The sequence below is a fragment of the Stenella coeruleoalba genome (genome assembly GCF_951394435.1).
Source record: "Stenella coeruleoalba genome assembly, chromosome: 13".
Lineage (NCBI taxonomy): Eukaryota > Metazoa > Chordata > Mammalia > Artiodactyla > Delphinidae > Stenella > Stenella coeruleoalba.
In genome coordinates this window covers 36,285,318-36,303,985 of record NC_137159.1, presented here as the reverse complement: position 1 = coordinate 36,303,985, position 18,668 = coordinate 36,285,318, and the positions used below count along the sequence as shown (strand labels likewise).

Below are 18,668 nucleotides of genomic sequence, written 5' to 3'. Positions count from 1 at the left end.
CAAGGGGCCGATTCGGTCTCTGTGTGAGGTCGGAGGTTTCTGAAGACCACTGCACCAGGCTGCACAAGCCAGACTCACATGCTAGAGGTGGGGAGGGGCCCATCTCCACAACAGGGTGCTAATGATTTTATTTATGTAGAACCATAAATGTCCCAGTAGTTTTTATGAGTGTAAAGCAGAAAATTATCAAACCAGAGCAAGGCTTCCTAAGCAAAGAGCTGACACTCCAAAAAGCAGCCTCATCTCACAAAACAGTGTGTGCGTATATTTAGACAATGTAAGATCACAGGAGAAACTAGATAGGCAGGCTTTTTTTTTAATTAATTTATTTTTTTATACAGCAGGTTCTTATTAGTTATCTCTTTTATACATATTAGTATATACATGTCCATCCAAATCTCCCAATTCATCCCACCACCACCACCACCACCCTCCCACTTTCCCCTCCTTGGTGTCCATATGTTTGTTCTCTACATCTGTGTCTCTATTTCTGCCTTGCAAACCAGTTCATCTGTACCATTTTTCTAGATTCCACATACATGCGTTAATATACGATATTTGTTTTTCTCATTGTGACTTACTTCACTCTGTATGACAGTCTATAGGTCCATCCACGTCTGTACAAATGACCCAATTTCGTTCCTTTTCATGGCTGAGTAATATTCCATTGTATATATGTACCACATCTTCTTCATCCATTCGTCTGTTGATGGGCATTTAGGTTGCTTCCGTGACCTGGCTATTGTAAATAGTGCTGCAATGAACATTGGGGTGCATGTGTCTTTTTGAATTATGGTTTTCTCTGGGTATATGCCCAGTAGTGGGATTGCTGGGTCATGTGGTAATTTAGATAGGCAGTCTTATCTGATCTGAAGACTGGGAAAGAGAAAAGTAGAGTGAGGTGAAGGAGGCTAGGTTGAGTCGCAAGGTTTGAGCATGGTGGTTTGGGAGGTGCAAAGAAGGATTCAAATTGCTTTTCCAAATCACTTTTTCTTTCTTTTTTTTTTTTTTTTGCGGTACGCGGGCCTCTCACTGTTGTGGCCTTTCCCTTTGCGGAGCACAGACTCCGGACGCGCAGGCTCAGCAGCCATGGCTCACGGGCCCAGCCGCTCCGCGGCATGTGGGATTTTCCCGGACCGGGGCACAAACCCGTGTCCCCTGCATTGGCAAGTGGACTCTCAACCACTGCGCCGCCAGGGAAGCCCTCCAAATCACTTTTTTTCATTGAAAAATCAATATAATAGTGAAAGAAAATGTTAAGCTTCTGTGATTTCACTAATCTTTAACGGAACTTTAAGAAGAATCTTTTATATATCTATCCCTTCAAGTCTTTGTACCCATAATTATCAATCTTATCTACAAATTTATTCAACTTTTAAAATTTCTAATTATGCTTCCCCATATTTCTACATACCTATTGCAGTTGTTGGGAAAGTCATTTAACTCAAAGAGCCTCAGTTTCCTCATCTTTAAAATGCAGCTAATAATACTTAGAGGGGTTGTTATTGAGGATTAGCTGAAGTAAAGAGGGTCAAACACTTAGCAGAGGGTCTGCCACACAGTCAGTATAACACAGAAGCATCCCTTCTCCCTAGAGACTTAAAGTTTCCCCCAAAATCCAGTTCAAGGCCCCTGAGAGTTCAAAAAATCCCCTTCAATTCTGTGAATTCCTAACAATGAACTTCCTCAAGCTTCTCTCTGCCTCCATGCTCATAAGCTATTTCTCATCTGTTCACATCAATCCAGTAAAGGAGTAACAAATAAAAGCTTGGGTACATAAATCAATTATGGTATAATTGGTTGATGGATTACTAGACAGCAATAAAAAAGAACAGACCATTGCTACAGGGAGCAATACAGTGCAGCTCATGGTGGTAATGCTGGGTAGAAGATGTTAGACCCAAAATGACACATACTCTATGATCCCATTATACAAAGTTCCAAAACAGGCAAAACTAAGCTATGGTGACAGATGTCATAGTAGTGGTTACTTTAGGGGGAAGATGCATGGGTCACATTGCCAGAAAGCAGAGATCACCATGCTGGTTGCACACCATTGTAACGCTCAGCCTAGCACACAGCACAGTTCCACGCTCCGGGTGGACACTTAGTGCTTGTGGAATGCATGAATGTGGATGATGACACGTTTGAGATGGACAGTCACCTCGAGTCTAGAGAAGTATCATCACTTTCAGGGAAATGGTCTAAGAGTGGCCAGGCTGGTGCCCTCAGGAGTGGTCTTTTTTCCTGGTCTACATATTGATGAGAATTAATTGTTGTGTATGAAAATCCCTTGGATGTTGTGACTGAGTACAGCCAACTTAAGAAAGCAAAGCGGCCATAGGAATAAAGATGTGATCTCACTCTTTGAAAGTTCATTCAAAAGAAAAAATATACACACACATAAAGGAGTTAATCACAATGATATGAAGGAGAAAAGAATTTGGAGGGAAGAAATTCATCGACATGGCACTTAAGAGCAGACTCTGAGCTTCTCCTGGGACCATTAGGGTTGGAAAACTGTTCTGCCTGAGAAAGGGAGAAATGTTTGGACACTAGAGAGGAGATGGCAGAGAGGAGGGGTGGGGCCAGAGCAGTCAGTGCAAGCCAGGCACCCTGCGTTGGCATCTGGCACATAATTGATAGGACACTAGCTAGAGAAAAATCTGCATTGGCTGGTTGAAAAAATAAGTGACCTCTAGAGCCTTCCCATGGGTATTGGTCCATTATACCTTCAGCCAGGCCTTTCTCTGCCTCTTTCAAGGCCAACTAGGATAAGAGATCAGAATAAGATCTCATTATAATAGCTTACATTTTTGAGCACTTACTATGTGTTTGGCATAGTTCTAAAATGTTTCATATATATAACTTCACTTAATCTTCACAACACTCCTATAAGATAGGCACTATTTTTATCCTTGTTGTACAGATTAGGAGTTGAAGCACAGAGAGGTTAAGTCACTTACTCAAAGTCACACAGCTGGGGCATATTGGAGCCAGGATTCAATCTAGGAATCTAGAAACTATACTCTTTTCTAATCGCTCCTCCTAAAGAAAGGAACCAAATCTGCTTTCCAGTAATGCCATGGCACCAGCCAAGCATGTCCACAAGCTACTCCCACAGGTGAGATGTGGACGGTTTCTCTCAGGATGAGATGGGCCAGGAGTAGTCAGGCATTTGGGGTCAGAGGTGGCTTTGTGGAATGAGTTGGAAATGCATAATATGGCTAAAGTCTTGGAGGACATTCCTGGGGGAATGTGGGGTATATAGCTCCTTGTCCCTTTCTTTCCTGTTTTCCATAGTCACCATACCAAAGCACCTCATCATCAAGGCCCTATTTCCCTCACTCTCAGCTAATGGCCTCACCACCTGTTCCACCAAGGAAATAGTGTATGAGCCCCTCGACCTCCTGCTCCCATAAACGTGCCGGTATCTCCAAAGAGCCCTGGGTCCATGTGTTCAGCCTAAGAGGACGTGTCCCCTGTCTCCTCCAGGCTTCACCTCCACTCCTGTTCCTATTCCTGTTACCTCCGCAGATTTCCCGGCCTTGGTTATTTTCTCTTTGCCCTGGCTCCTTCTCCTCAACCAATAAGGCCGCCCAAGTCCTTCCCAACACTAAAAAAAAAAAAAAAATCCAACCACCAACTCCTTTTAATTGCTGCACCTCATGAAGGAGGTCCACCGTGGTGTTTCTACTTCCTCAAACCCAGTCCCTCCGCCACCCGCTGCAACCTGGTTTCTGCCCACCACACTGTTCCCTTTACAAATTGTTCCTGTGCCGGGCATGGATGACCTAATCTTATTTGACATCCCTACAGTGTTGGCAGCCTCCTTTGCCTTTTGTGAGTGTGAATAATAGTGTGGCAGTAAAGAGTGCTGGCTCAGGAGATGGACTACCTGAATTCAAAGTCCCGCTTCTACCTGTGTGACCTTGGGCAAGTGACTTAATCTCTCTGAGCTGCACTTTCCCCTTTTTTAGAGGTACTCATAATAATGGTAGGTACTCATAATAATGGTAGGTTACACAATCAGGTACCTTAGATTAGATGAAATGTGGTACCTTCCTAAACAGAGATTAATGGTGTTTCTCACTGTTAAAAGCCTTAGCGACTCTCTTTTGCCTGGAGTATGAAGTCCAACTAACCTTAGCCACAAATACAGGGCCCTTTCCCATCTTCCCACTCTCTCCCCCAATTCCACTGACACCAGATCACAGTGATGACCCAACAAACTACTCTCGCCACTGCAGGGGGCCAGTTCAGAAGGGAATATGGGGGGATGCTGTGCTGTGGCCTCTTTTACAGAAGTCAGCAAGCTGGACCTGCGTTCAGAGCTTTACCCCTCCCTGAGTTATGGCTTGAAAATTATTTTTCAAAAAGAAATAAACTATTAAATTTTCAGATTTTATCTTACAAAGATAGGATAATTTTGAAATTAAATGGCATTTAAAACTAGGATTAAATATGGGAAATAAAAAGAACATGTTTGGGGAAAATAATGTTATTTCATACATGTATAAGTATTGTTCAATATGCAGATATTTCAAACCCATATTTAAATGGTTTCTAAATTTTGTAATAGAGCTGATTTCCACAAGAAATGCAATACTTAATTCAAGTATAATTTTGCAATAAAGATTTGTTATGATGTTCTTAAACTTGGTTGTTGTTTTTGATTAGTTTGTTTTTTACTCTTTATTTTGAAATAATTATAGACACAGGAAATTACAAAAATAGTAAAAGAGGTTTTATGTACTCCTGAGATTGGTTCTTAACAGATGCTAGAAACCAATATAATAAAAAATGTCCATACATTTAAAAGTTCAAAGAAAATTTACTAAAGAGGGGTTTTATGCATTTTATATATATTCCTGGGATAAATTCCACTTGGTCACAATGAATTATTATTTTTATGTATTGCTGCATTCCATTTGCTTATATTTTGTTAAGGATTTTTGTGTCTATGTTCACAGGTATACTGGTCTGTCATTTCATTTCCTTAGATGCCTTTGTCAGGTCTTGATATCAGGGTTATGCTGACGTCATAAAATGAATTTGAAAACTTTTCCTTTTTCTCCCTTTTTGAAAGAGTTTATGCAAGATTTATATTTTTTTCTTAATCAATAATTTGCAAGTGAAATCATCTAGGCATAGGGTTTTCTTTGTGGCAAGCTTCTTATAGTGAAATTCAATTTCTTTATAAAACATAGATTATTTAGATTTTCTGTTTCTTCTGTGTCAATTTTGGTAAGTTGTATTTTTCAAAGAATTTGTTCATTTCACCTGTTTTCAACTTTATTGGCATAACGTTGTTCATAGTATTTCCCTATTACCATTATAATGCCTGTAGGATTGGTAATGATAGCCTTTCTTCCATCCCATATATTGGTAATTTGTATTTTCTCTCTTTTTAAAAAATTGATCAGTCTTGCTAGGGGTTTATAAATTTTGTGAAACTTTTCAAAGAACCAATTTTCAAGTTTGTTAAAAATCCCTACAGTTTGTTTTCTAATATATTGATTTTCTGTCTTTATATTTATTTTTTTTCTACTTTCTTTGGGTTTAATTTCCTTATTTGTTTTTCTTTCTAAAGTGATAATTTGGATAATTAACTTTAAACCTTTCTTCTTTTCTAATATGATCAGGTTAGTGCTATTAATTCCTCTCTAAGCACTGCTTTACCTGCACCCTATAAATTTTGAAATGTAATATTGAATTTTCATTAACATTCAATTTGAATATTTTCTAATTTCTCTTAAAATTTCTTCTTTAACCCATGGTTATTGAGAAGTATGTTATTTAATATCCAAATACTTAGAATTATTTAGTTATTTTATTAATTTTTAATTTAATTCCATAGCTGTCAAAGAACATACTCTGTAAGATTTCAATCTTTTGAAATGTATTAACATAAAACAAGTGTGTAACTTACTTTATAGAAAGTGGAAAGTGGTCATCAAAGAGGTGTAGATCAAAGTGGCCATGGGAGTTAGACAAGGGAGAGGGAAATTCCAACTAAAGTTAATAATGGAAGGCTTATGAAAGGAAGTGGCATTTGAGCTAGGTCTTGAAGAATGGATAGGATTTAGAAATAAGGAGTTAGAGGAAGGAAAAACTACATTTAGACTCAATTTTCCTTAAAAGGAGAAATTATCTTTTATGAAACCCAAGACCTCAGAGCACTGCTGCGAAAGTGACTACCAACATATTGCCCCAATATTCTCCACTAAGTGTCCTTAAAACACCTGTTCCAAAACAACCACTTAGGTACTTCGAACTCTGAATCTGGCCACCTCCTGTGTTAGAAACTTAAGCGACACCACATATTTAAAACTAGCAATGATAACAACTAGATTTCATAACTTGAAAAGTATTTTTCTTTCCATTTTCAGGATACTCATCATTCTAAGATTTCCTTTTACGCCCACAGGTCTGGGAGTGTAAGAAGTAGGATACACTGGGAAGTCTGTATTCCCAGTCACAGCCTTTTCCTTTTGGGGAAGTTTGGAATTCTCAATGGCATCATTGGAGAAAAGCTCTACTTGTCACTACAGTCATGTGGCAAGAGTCACTCTTAGAAGTGTCACAGGAAAGAGACAAGTGCCTTGTGGGGATCTATGTCATCTGAAAGTAGCTCCTGGTCAGAGCTCTCTGGGTGAATGAGGCAAATAAGTTTAGGCCTGAGTCCATTATCCTTCAGCCAAGCAACATGTAGGCCACCTTTCAGCTCTGCAGGCATCTTGGGGGCTTACAGCCACCATCTCAGAGCTCAGGGCAGAGATGGTGTTCTTTCCTACTTCACACGTCCTAGTCTCCAGTGTAGCGTTTATGGAAGTCCATCAAGTGACTGAGCAGGGCCCAGCTGAGCCTCCGTCTTCCCTGAGCTCTGCACTTTGCAGGCGTGGCCTTTACCCTGCACTGCCCTCTCAGAGGTAAGATGCTCGCCCTTATCTTGATTCTTTCTTAGGGACTGAGCTCCCAGTGTGGCCAGGTTGGTTTGGAATATTTTCTCAGATCTACTCTGACGTGTTAACACTCACATTCTCGCCTAAAGTTAACAATCCTGCCAGCCTTGCCAGACATCACGCACTTGCCTGTGTCACAGGTGCCCTGCGGGGGAGGGGGTTAAGGGCTGACCTGGGATAAGTATGAGCCCTTGATAGCGGATTCTCAAAAGACTGAGAAGCTACACCAGTCTATCAAGACCTTCAGTTCCAGACAGAATCATTTAATATAATTCCTAGCAAGAAAAGCATAATCCAAAATCAGGTTTAGGGTTAGTCCTCTGTGGGTCTGATGAAACCTATTGGAAAAAATCAGCTTTCTGTTTCATTTGGTCTTGCCGAAGTCAGTGTCCTCTGGCTAGAGGCTGATTTTGGACACACTAGCATGCCTGCCTACGTGTGACACATTTCAGCCATGTGTTTACGATGAAACCTGCAGCAAGGTCCCCACCTCTAGTGAGCGGCCCCTCCATGACTTTTGCAATTCTAAGGCTGTAAGAGCTCCCTAACCAGGATGGTGGTGAAGATGAAACTCTCCCCAGAATGCTTCTCTTCAGAGGCAACTGATGCTTTCGTGTCAGAGACATAGACAAAATGTGAGAGCAGAAAATGCCTCTTCCTCATCTCCAGTGATGGCATCTGATTGATTTTCAGGCTGAGTGATCCTGACAAAGCCTGCCAGCTCAGTTCTTAACACTGGACAGAAAACAGGCATCTGGTATCTCACCATCCAAGCGCGGAGCTTGGATGAATACACGGGAGCCTCTGGGCTAGAGGCCCCACAAGGCTGTTATGCCTGGATGAATCTTAGAGCGTTTAGGAACAAACACTTCAGTCTTGAGTCTGGTGCCTTCTTCCTGATGTGTTGCTTTATGTTACTAGTCCCCCCTTCAACTCGTCAATGACTTCCTTACCTACTCCTCCGTGTTTTCCTCTCTCTTTGCAGAGGAGGCTAATATTTGAGGACTTCAAGATTTGGAGGCTTTTAGACTCAGCCTGGAAACTAGAAAGAGGCCCAAGTGAAAAACAGAAATGCCTAATTGGGCCCTATGGCATATGTTTGTCAAGGGAGAAGAGGAGGGAATGCTGAGGACCCGAAAGGCTATGAGAGGGCTCCTTGTAATGCCTCCTACAATTTTTGATAACACATTTATATGCCAAGACAAATGCTACAGAAAGGCACGTTCCAAACGTAATGGGTTTGACAAGATGGGGTAATGTCAATGTCATACTTGTTTGAGATGTTTCCAGTATCTTCCCAGAACGTGCCCAGAGCAATAACTATTACAACAACGTCATTGAAACAGAAGTGCCCTGGAGTACTCCACCCTCTACTTTCGGGGTTAGGCTTTGTGTATTATCATATATTCCTGACATGTAATAGAACTCCCTCCTTGTATATAAGATGCTTGGGCTCCAACATAACTGGTTTGCATTTAAATGCCCAAATATGATTATATAACCTTGATTCAATTAACAGGTCTGACTTGACTTAAGCCTTGCTCAGGAATGAGCCAAATAGTCATCTAAATAATAATTAGAACAAGACAAACCAGGCTTTCTGGTCTCAAGTGTTGAGGACTGAAGGAACTTCGGAGTCACCAGATGGAGTTGAGGATGCAGAGATCCCAAGACTATGCTCACTCACCTTTGAGGTCCAGGGTTAATGATCTGGGCTTCACCCACAGTGGCCAGCAAGGGATCTGACAATTGCTCCCTCTTTCCAACTCAGCAATGATAAAATGGAGCCCAGGAGAGGTGATGTTTCCAGGCCAGGTTTATTCCATCAGCTGAAAGCAGGGTGAAGACTTAAGTTCAGCACAAAGGGCTGTAGAGTTTATCTCATTCAACCTCCCACCCAGTATAAGAACCTCTGACTGTCATCACACCTCTGCCTGGCCTCTGTGAACAACAGAAAGCCCACTACCTCCACCAGTCTTGGATGGCTCCAACTATGGTAAACTCTTCCTTGTTTTGAGCCCAAACCCACTTCCCTATAACTTTCATCCAAAGATCCTTTTATCCTTATCAATGTCACTTCTTAAATTCCTCTATTCCACTCCTTCAAAATAGATCCTGGATCTTAAAAAACTTGCTCTGCTAAGGTATCAGCAGCTTAGACTTGTGGTTTCTTATGAAGCCCAGTCATGGGCCTGTCTTGAATTTTGAATGTTTCAGCAGCCGTACCATTGAACACTACCACAGCCCCAGACCTGGCAGGGCTCAGGGGAATTAAGGAATCCAGAACTTTGCTGTGTAAAGTCATTTGAAGACTAGAACAAAATTGGAGAGGAAAATAAAATAATTAATTACAGCCTTTGCCAACAGAATGACATGTGTTGATGAGACAATCTGAGTTGTTTTTCTGAATAGATTTTTGTATCAGTTTGACAGGGTCATTTACGAGTAGTTTAAGGATGATATAGTGCGTCTTTCATAATATTAGACATGATCCCACTGAGGGCCAGTTTGTGGAAGGGGAACCCAGATAACCCAGTACCTTGATTAGATTTTCCATTTGAAGAGACTAGAATTCATCACAGTTTACACAATGCATGGCACCTGGGAGGCTAGGAGCTGTGTACCTGTCTGCCTTTGCCACCAGACTGTGAAGTCCTTGGAGGCAGGAAGCATGTCCCCTTCATCACTGTACCCTCAGGGTTGGCACAGGCGGGTTCTCAGTAAAGCATCTCTGGCCCACAGCCTCCGTGCGAGAAGGGCTTCAGCTTCTTAGGCGGGGCAGGTGCTGCCTTCAGATTTGGATTTCTCACCACAGGTTCACTGTCAACCCAGAATCCCTTTGCTTTCCACCTCTAGTTGTAAATTACTTAGAAAAACGTGTCTGGGAATCCCATTCTGACATAAGGGGGGTGCGAAAGCCGGGCCTCATGTGCTGGGGTGCTGGTGAGTACCTGCTGTGGATGGTGAACTGGGTTCTGACACTATACTCCTGTCACCTCCCCCACCTTTTTTCCTGCCTCCCTCTGCTTCCTTCTCCACACTCAGTCCATGGGGCAGGAGAGAAGCCATAGTGGTCCTGGCACGCCCCAGACTTCAATCCTGTCTTTGCAGGTATCAGATAGAGACCCTGGCTTCGAGACAACCAACTTAGGATGCAGCTTGGTCTGGGCCTGTAAGCCAACTAGGGAGAGAACGTCTATCACGAGTCCTTCACCTATAGACTAAGGGAGAAGGGTCATTATGGGACTACAGATGTCCTCAGGTGGTCTCTTTGCTGGCCTTTTCTCGGAATGACCCTGGTACGTGGTGTCTGGGATGACCCCAGGATGGCTGGGTTGAGCCTGCCCTCTGAGAATGAGTGCGGTTGGAATGAAATGGGTGACCAGCTCCATTTCTCATTGTTCATCCCAGCCAGAGGAAGCATTGTATAAGATGGCTCTGGTGGTATTAGCCCCCAGTTAATAATCTCCTTGCCTCATCTGCAGAATCATGGCCCTTTACCCACCCGATCTCCCCAAGTCTCTTCCTCCACCCTGTCTCCACTCGTGCTTTACCCTCAGAGTACCTACTCTTTATCCTCAAACACACCATGCTCTTTGACACCATCGAGACTTTACTGTCCCTTGTATCTAAAAGAGCTCTCCCCAATCCTCTCCCAGCTGTCTACAGCCACCACTGATGTCACCTTCTTGCTGCAGCTTGCCACAACAAAGCAAAATTCATTCCTCCCTCGTCCAAATTCCCACAGCAGCACTCTGTCTGCCTATATTGCTTGTCTTATGATATGAGAGCATTCGTTCCTGTGTCTGTCTCATGGTGGTTGGACAATGCACTCTTTGGAGGAGAGGGATCATTTCGCATCCCTATGAACATCCCTGGGGCCTGGAACATGGGAGGTGCTCCAGGGATGTTGTTGGAAAGTGATGAGAGCAGCAGCATTGGGAGATATTTTTTGTGCTCCAAGGGCCCTGGGAAGCTCCTCGGGACCAGGAACACAGCACAGGCTCCTGAGTGACAGGATCTCTCCTCCCTCTCTTACCACATTCTCCAGAGGGGCTCAGCTTGGGTCCTGCAGGAGACAGTCCATCAGTTCTAGTGCAAGGAGGGTGTTCTGGGGGCAGAGTTTGGTTTGGGGGCTCAAAGTGTCCTTTGAAGGAAATCAAGGTTGTTTCTCAAATCCATGAGGATGGCTCCCTAAGCAGGAGGTACAGAGAGATGGAGTTGCCACTTACGATCTGGCTGACTTTGAACATGTTACGTAATCTCTCTGAGCCTCAGTATCTTCATCTGTACAGATGGGGAGATAATCATACCTCACGTTGCCGTGAAGATTAATAATTACTATTTATTGGATTTACTGTAGCACTGCAGGCTCTATAAATATCAGCCGGTGAGAAAGCAATAGAGACAGAATCAGAACCACTACACCATATGAAAAGGACATGGAAAAATACAAAAGACTACACAAATGTTACTACAGTTATTTACTGAAAGCGCATTTAGACTTCAAAACCTTCGTCCTGTTAGGAACTGAAACTGGAAAAAAAGACATTTTTCCTGAGCCATGCTAAATAGTTGTTATAGGAAGTCCAAAGGTGAGGGGATGGAAAGGACGGCTAGTTGTCCACCAACAAATTGTGCCTCACCTTCCACAGGCTTAATTACTTCTGGGAAGTGGCTACCGAGCCAGGGACTACATTTCCCACCCTTCCTTGTATGTAGGTGGGACCATGTAATAGGTTCTCCTAAGGAACGTGATCAAATGAAAGGTGTCACTGCAGGTTAAGATGGCTAAGAAGAGGGTGTGAAGAGCCAAAAGGTAAAAACAACCCAAGTGTCCATTAACGGATGAATGGATAAACAAAATGTGGTTTACACATATCATGGAATATTATACAGCCTTAAAAAGGAAGGAAATTCTAACAGGTGCTACAACATGGGTGAAACTTGAAGACATTATGCTAAACAAAATAATCCAGTCACAAAAGTACAAATATTGTATGTGTCCACTTATATGGGTAGCCAAATTCATAGAGATGGAAAGTAGAATGATAGTTGCCCGGGGCTGGAGGAGAGCAGAGAATGGGGAGTTAGTGTTTAATGGGTATAGAGTTTCAGTTTGGGAAGACGAAAAAGTTCTGGAGACGGATGGTGATGATGGTTGTACAACAATGTGAATATGCTTAATGCCACTGAACTGTACATTGAAAAATGGTTAAAATGGTAAATTTAATGTATATTTTATCACAATAAAAAAAAAGAAGAGGATGTGATTTCTCTACATCCGCCAGTTAGATGCAGAGGACTTTCAGGTCCTAGGATGGAAAGAGCCACATGATGGAAATAGCCACACGACAGAAAGCCACTTGCTGACTGGGAATCTGGCACTGGACTCTTACATGAGTGATAAGTAGACTTCTAATGTGTTAAACCACTGAAATCGGGGTTTAACTGTTACAGAAGCTAGTGGAACGCTGACTAACATGACCTGCGGCCGATACTCATGGCTGATGTCACAGCATGATACCACTGCAACACGGTCCTCTGAGAACAAGACACGGTCCTCTGAGAATAAGACGGAGGATGCCTCAGAGCTTGGCTTGGTTTGGGGATGAGTAGATCTTTGTGCTGAGGGCCCATCTCCAAGTTCAGCAGTTCTCAAAGACTGAATCACAACCCCTTGGCTATGAGATGGATTCCAAGGACTTTGTTACTAAGGAAACCCAGAGGAGTCTGTCTCCTTGAAAGACACATAACTCATTCAGTGATAGGAACTGGCTGTGGGCTTGGGCTGTAGGAATGCAGAGGAGAATGGAACTGTGGTCCTCAGTCAGCCAGGGGCAGACATGGGAACCTGTCCCCATATGCTGTCCTGGCCCAGCCTGCCCAGGGGAAGTGGCTCCCTGTGGCTCCAGCTGGGCAGTAGCTTTAGCTGAGCATAGCATTCAGGGGCCAGGGATTGTCCTGTCTTGGGCTCAAAGCACAATTGCCAGTGGGACCTGCACCAGGGCTGCTGGCTGTGCCACAAACTTGTTCAGCAACAAGAAAAGTCCCAGTCTCAGGGTTAGAGGAAGTGTGAGCAACCAGGAGAGGCTTTGGGGCTCAAACAAGGTCATGGAATTACAAACTGGCAGCAACAGCAGCAACCGTACAAGCTGTTGCCCAGGCTCTGGCCCCTCTGGCTTTGGCGGCCACCCAAGAGCCCTGGGTTTGGCAGTAACTGAGGAGCCCCCAGCCTGAAGGCATGCATCTGAGGTGGCACCAGTGGCCCAAGAGACCAGGAGTGACCACTGGGTTCCAGGTAATCATCCTGGGAACCTGGACTTCTTGGGCTTATCACAGGACAAGTGACCTGGGGAAAGAGAGAAGGTCATCCTTACAATAGAGGGGATGAAGCTGGAGCCAAAGTAATAGAACTGATGAAAGAGATGCAACTTCATTTCATTCTCAGTTTTGCAAAGAATTTACTGTTTTAATGAATTAGAGCAATTCAAGTTTACCATATAATGCCAATACTCTTACATGCATTCTTCCTGAGCTCCTAAGCTGGAGAGGAAGAGATGGAATGCGGGCTATAGAGCCAGGGATTGCACACAAATTTGACGGTTGTGTCAAAATCTGGCAGTGTCTATGGGGTGACTCATGCAGGTAAAGGTCATGTGAGTTGCGTTAAAATAAAGGTTGAGAATGATTGTGTTTTCTAGATTTTTTTCAAGGATTCAATGTTTGTTAAATGCATGCATGCCTCCCTGTCCTTGTCACCATAGCTTCAAATCTCCAGAATTCTCTCCATAGTGGCCATCAGCACTGCTGTTGACTCTTAGCTCTTTTCAGCTTATCCTGGGCATTCACCATGTGATGTGACACCAGGCTCTGAGGCATTCAGAGATGACAAATGGCACAACAGTCATAGAAAAAAGTGCCGACCCTGCCTTTCTCTGCATCCCCTGTCTCTTGGAGTCATCCCCCCATTTTCCTACAGGGTAGTGTCTGTTTCTTTCTCCACCTCTGGGCTAATGTTTGCATTTTCCTTCACTAAGGCCCACGTGGTGTGGAAGCACCTTGCCTATGGTCTGAGCCTTATTTTTAAAAAGCAGTTCTGACTTCCCTGGCATTTTGCACATTCTTATGCAACCTCAGCCTGGGCCTTATACAAAAGCCCACTGATAAGCGTATGAAGCCAGCCTTTAAAATGGTGCCAAGGCTGCCTGGGTCCCTTGCTGCTTCCTGGGAGCTGGTCCCAGGGCCAGTGCTGAGCACCAGGCCTCCCGCCTGCCTGACCTGGGCAGGGCCCAGCTGAGAATGGAAACCCTTGGGAAAGGGAGGCCCATTGACTTTTGCCAATTGGAGGCTGAGTCAGAGCTGCCAATCTGGAATCCCAGTCCCACAACGTAATGATACTCTCCTCACCACTCACTTGCCAGGATGACCCAGCAGCCCCTTTCTGGCTGTCAGCGCTCACCTGCATGGGAAGCACTCACTGGGTCACAGGAATATTTTCCCATTCCCTTCAGCACCAGGGTGGGGTGGTGGCTGTGGTGACTTGAGGTCATTCAGGGCCCTGCCTGCTCAGTCTCCTCTGTGCCTCCTGCCCTCCTGCTGCCACTGGGAATGGGCTGAACCATTCCTGACACCTGGAGTTCAGCAACACTGCAGGGATGCCATGGGAGAATGAGGATAACCAAGGTGGGCTCATCATGCCTCACAAAACGCAAAGCATGTGAACCCCAACCTAAGGCCCACTTCCATGAGAAGGCTATTGCCTTGGGTGGGAGGGGGAGAGTAGACTTCTGTTCTTGGGATCACCCCTGCTTCCTAGTTTCTGCTTCTGCTGGATTCTTTCAGTTCGAGTCACTTTGCGACCTGCGTGCACTGTCCTGGGTCTGCACCCAGATGTGGAACTCAGGCCCTTGCTTCAATTTCCACCAAAACCAAACCAACCACCCATGGGAGGCCTTTGTGTGTGTCTGCTGAGGTTCTATTCAGACCAAGGGGGTTTAGGCTGCAGCAATTCAAACGACTTCAAAAGGAATTTTTGATCTTTAATGATCCTCTTTGAGGCTGCCCCACCTCCGGAGATTTTTCACTGGCCAGACCACCCCACGTTGCTAATCAAGACCATGTTTCTCAGAAGTGTGGTTCATGAGCCGCCTGCACCAGAATTCCCAGTGTGGAAGTGGGGTCTGTTGGGGGGAGTGTGTGTGTGTGTGCGCGCGTGTGTGTGTGTGTACATGTGTGCGCGTAAGAGAGAGACAAGGGGAGTTTGTATTTTGGCTTGTTTGTTTGGATTTTGTTTTTTCGTTAGGACTCTTGTTTGTAAGGGAAACTTTACCTTTGGGGCTGTTTTCCTATATTATTTACAGTGCCCACTCCCTAGAGTGATCTCTTAGACCACATGCACAAAATCCAAAGAGCTGAAAGGAACAATGAACACCATCTAGTTCAGGGGTGTTCAAGCATTTTGCTTTCATATCACTCAAAAGAATCGTGAGACACTATGCACTCCCCTCAAACATTTTTATGTTGGTATCTAAAATTTTTCATCTTAAGTTTAAATAACTGCAAAAGATTAAAGCCCATTGTAAATGTGAAATATTTTAATAGCTTAAACATTTAAAAATTACTATTGTCACTCATTTAAATGTATCCAAATAGAATTTAAACACTAAAGTAACTGATACCCTCCATCATCCTTTTAAAAATATCATGACTGCTCTCTCCTTTAACAGTCAGAAATTTTACATTATTTCTTTATCTCCTTGAATCTGTATTTCCATTTCTCTTCCCCATAGAACTTTACCCTAATATAACATAAATTTATGATTTAAATATTTTATTAATCACCTTGTCATAGTTCTCTTAAAAATGTATACATTATACTCCAATAAAGATGTAAAAAAAATTAAAAATATAAAAAAACAAAAATGTATACAGATTCAAATTTAATTTTTTTCCTTTTCTGTGGCCATAAAGCTCTAAAGCTGTGCTGTCCAATACTGTAGCTACTGGCCACATGTGACTATTAAAATTTTTTTAATTAAATAAAAATTGAAATTCGGTTCCTCATTCACACTAGCCACATTTCAGGCATTCAACAGCCACACGTGACGCATGGAAATTATATTGGATGGAGCAAATAGAAAACATTTCCATCATCACAGAAGGTTCTATTGGACAGCGCTGGTCTACAGCATGAAGATTTTCTTCCAGAATGAGTTATCATTACAATTAGTAGTAACACACAATTCATCAAAATAACATAAATATATCACACAATTACTAAATATTTTGATAAAATACTATTATCCCAAAGAATTTTATTAGGAAATGCTTGTCTTAATGAGAAAGCATTGGTGCTGTTTTATCCATATATCCATGGATGAATACTACTCTCTCTAGAATGAGAGTGGGTTCAGCCTCAATTCTAGCTTTTTCACTTTTAAAAGTATAAGTGCCGGGGCTTCCCTGGTGGCGCAGTGGTTGGGGGTCCGCCTGCCGATGCAGGGGACACGGGTTCGTGCCCCGGTCCGGGAGGATCCCACATGCCGCGGAGCGGCTCGGCTGGGCCCGTGAGCCATGGCCGCTGAGCGTCCAGAGCCTGTGCTCCGCAGGGGGAGAGGCCACCGCAGTGAGAGGCCCGCGTACCACAGAAAAAAATATATATATATAAGTGCCAAGAAAACTTGTTCAGAATGGAGGGATTTTATTGTAGTGGTATTATTTGATTCTCTGAACTCTTTCCGAGTTCATGCATAATGACAATATTATTATTAATCATTTATCATGTGATATTATTAAATGTTCATTAGCTTCTCCTCCACCTTTGTTAAAATGATGGGATAATATCTGATTTGCAAACGGATTTGTAATCCTATCTTTAGAGTAATTTACTTTCTCAGCTAGAACCAGTACTTTGAATTGTTTCTTTGGTTGGAGTCTGGAGATTTTTACCAATGACAAAATGACAGGATGGACCACATCTTTCTTCTGAAAAAACATGGGAGAAGGACACTTTGCAAAGAGGAAAGGGGAAAGGAGAATAGCTCAAACACAGGAGTATTCTCAGGGAGACGAGTTTCAGTAAAGAGGACATCTGGAAGTGAGCATCTAGAAATTAATTCTTTAATAGAATCTGTACTGGAAACTTTTAGTATGTGTTCATGGACCCTGGGAATATGCTTACCCCAGTTTAAAGACCACTGCTCCAGGAATTCCAAATGTTTTTCAATTTAGCTCTCACACTCTCCTCTCTTGGTCTCTATTTTCCTTTATCCAAATATATGAATTTGTACATCACAATTAAAGGCTTCTTCTTTTTTCTCTCCCTTTTTGTTTGTTTCTAATATTTTATACCTAAAAAAGAAATAAAGATACATATATATTTAAATAAGACATATATACATATATAGTATATAATAATAAGCATAAGTTTATCTATAAATTTATATGTATATAACAATTAAGCAAATACCTGTGAACCTACCACTCCACTTAAAGCCAAATGGTCCTAAGGAAGTAGAACAATACCAAATGACCCGAATGTCTCAGTTTCCCTCCTTCTGGGCACATGATCAGATGGCACTTCCCCACTCCGTTGAAGTTATACATGGCCATGTGACTTGCTCTGGCCAATAGGATGTAAGCAGAAGCAACAAGTGCCTCTCCTGGATGGCCTTTAAGAGCCAGTGCATGCCTTGTCATGTTCCCTCCCCCCACCACACTTACTAGAGACACACCAATTGGTGGAGTCCCTATTAGCTGGCCCATAATGAACCTCTGTTGTATCCAACCCATTGAGATTTCAGGGGCTGTTCGTTACTGAAGCATAACTAGCTCATCATAACTGAAACAGAAATATCTCTGAAACTTCATGTATATCCTTTGGCAGTGGTATTCCTTTCCCTCTTCCCCAGAGATAAACACTATTCTTGCTTTTCTTTAAGGTTTTGCCATATATTTTTATCACTGAATAATATATTTTATGTTTTTGATCTCTATAAATATGAAATCATACTTTATTGTTTTTTGTAAAGTATTGTCTGTGAGATTCAGCAATACTATGAATATTTCACAATTTATTTATCAATTCTACTATTTATAAACATTTAAGTTGAGTTTCTTTTTGCTGTTATGAATTATACCACTCTGAACATGCTCGTATATATCTACTGGGATAGAAGTAAGAAATGTTCTCTGGAATAGCAGAGAACCTCTGGGAGCCCCTGAGATGATCTCAGCGGGGGGGTGGGGGGTGGGCAGGGGAGGTCTGTTAAGTCAAAACTATTTTCATAATAATACAAAGGGGTTTTTTGGCATTTTTACTCTCAAGCTCTCATAAGTAAATGGTGGAGTTTTCCACCACATGAGATATCACAACACACAGATGCAGAAGCAGATATGAGAATTCCAGCTGTCTTCTATTAAGTCAGATTTGCAAGACTATAAAACAATGCCACTCTTCCCACTGTTTTGTTTTAGAAAATATATTTATTTTTCATAAACGTTATTTGTTAGTGTGTAATGAGTTTTTATTGCTACTTTTAAATGAATTAATAAGTTTTTGAATTCTTAGGTTTAATTTCTAATATGGTAAATATTGGTCGATATAACCCATCCAAGCAAAAGTTATTTGGGGTCCTGAACAATATTTCAGAGTGAAAAGGGGTCCTGAGACCAAAAGGTTTGAGAATTGCTGCTCTAGGA

General features: G+C 42.6%; 1 long non-coding RNA gene across 1 annotated transcript in view; it reads right to left on the bottom strand.

Annotated features, from left to right (window-relative positions):
- The window catches only part of LOC307196317, a 30,631-nt gene extending 13,322 nt beyond the window's left edge, over nucleotides 1–17,309 (bottom strand). Inside the window, exons 1-2 of the long non-coding RNA XR_013831109.1 lie at nucleotides 17,149–17,309; nucleotides 8,653–8,794 (exon numbers count right to left, since the gene is read on the bottom strand). This is a non-coding gene — a long non-coding RNA (uncharacterized lncRNA). The remainder of the gene's footprint in view (nucleotides 1–8,652; nucleotides 8,795–17,148) is intronic.
- Nucleotides 17,310–18,668: the final 1,359 nt, after the last annotated feature.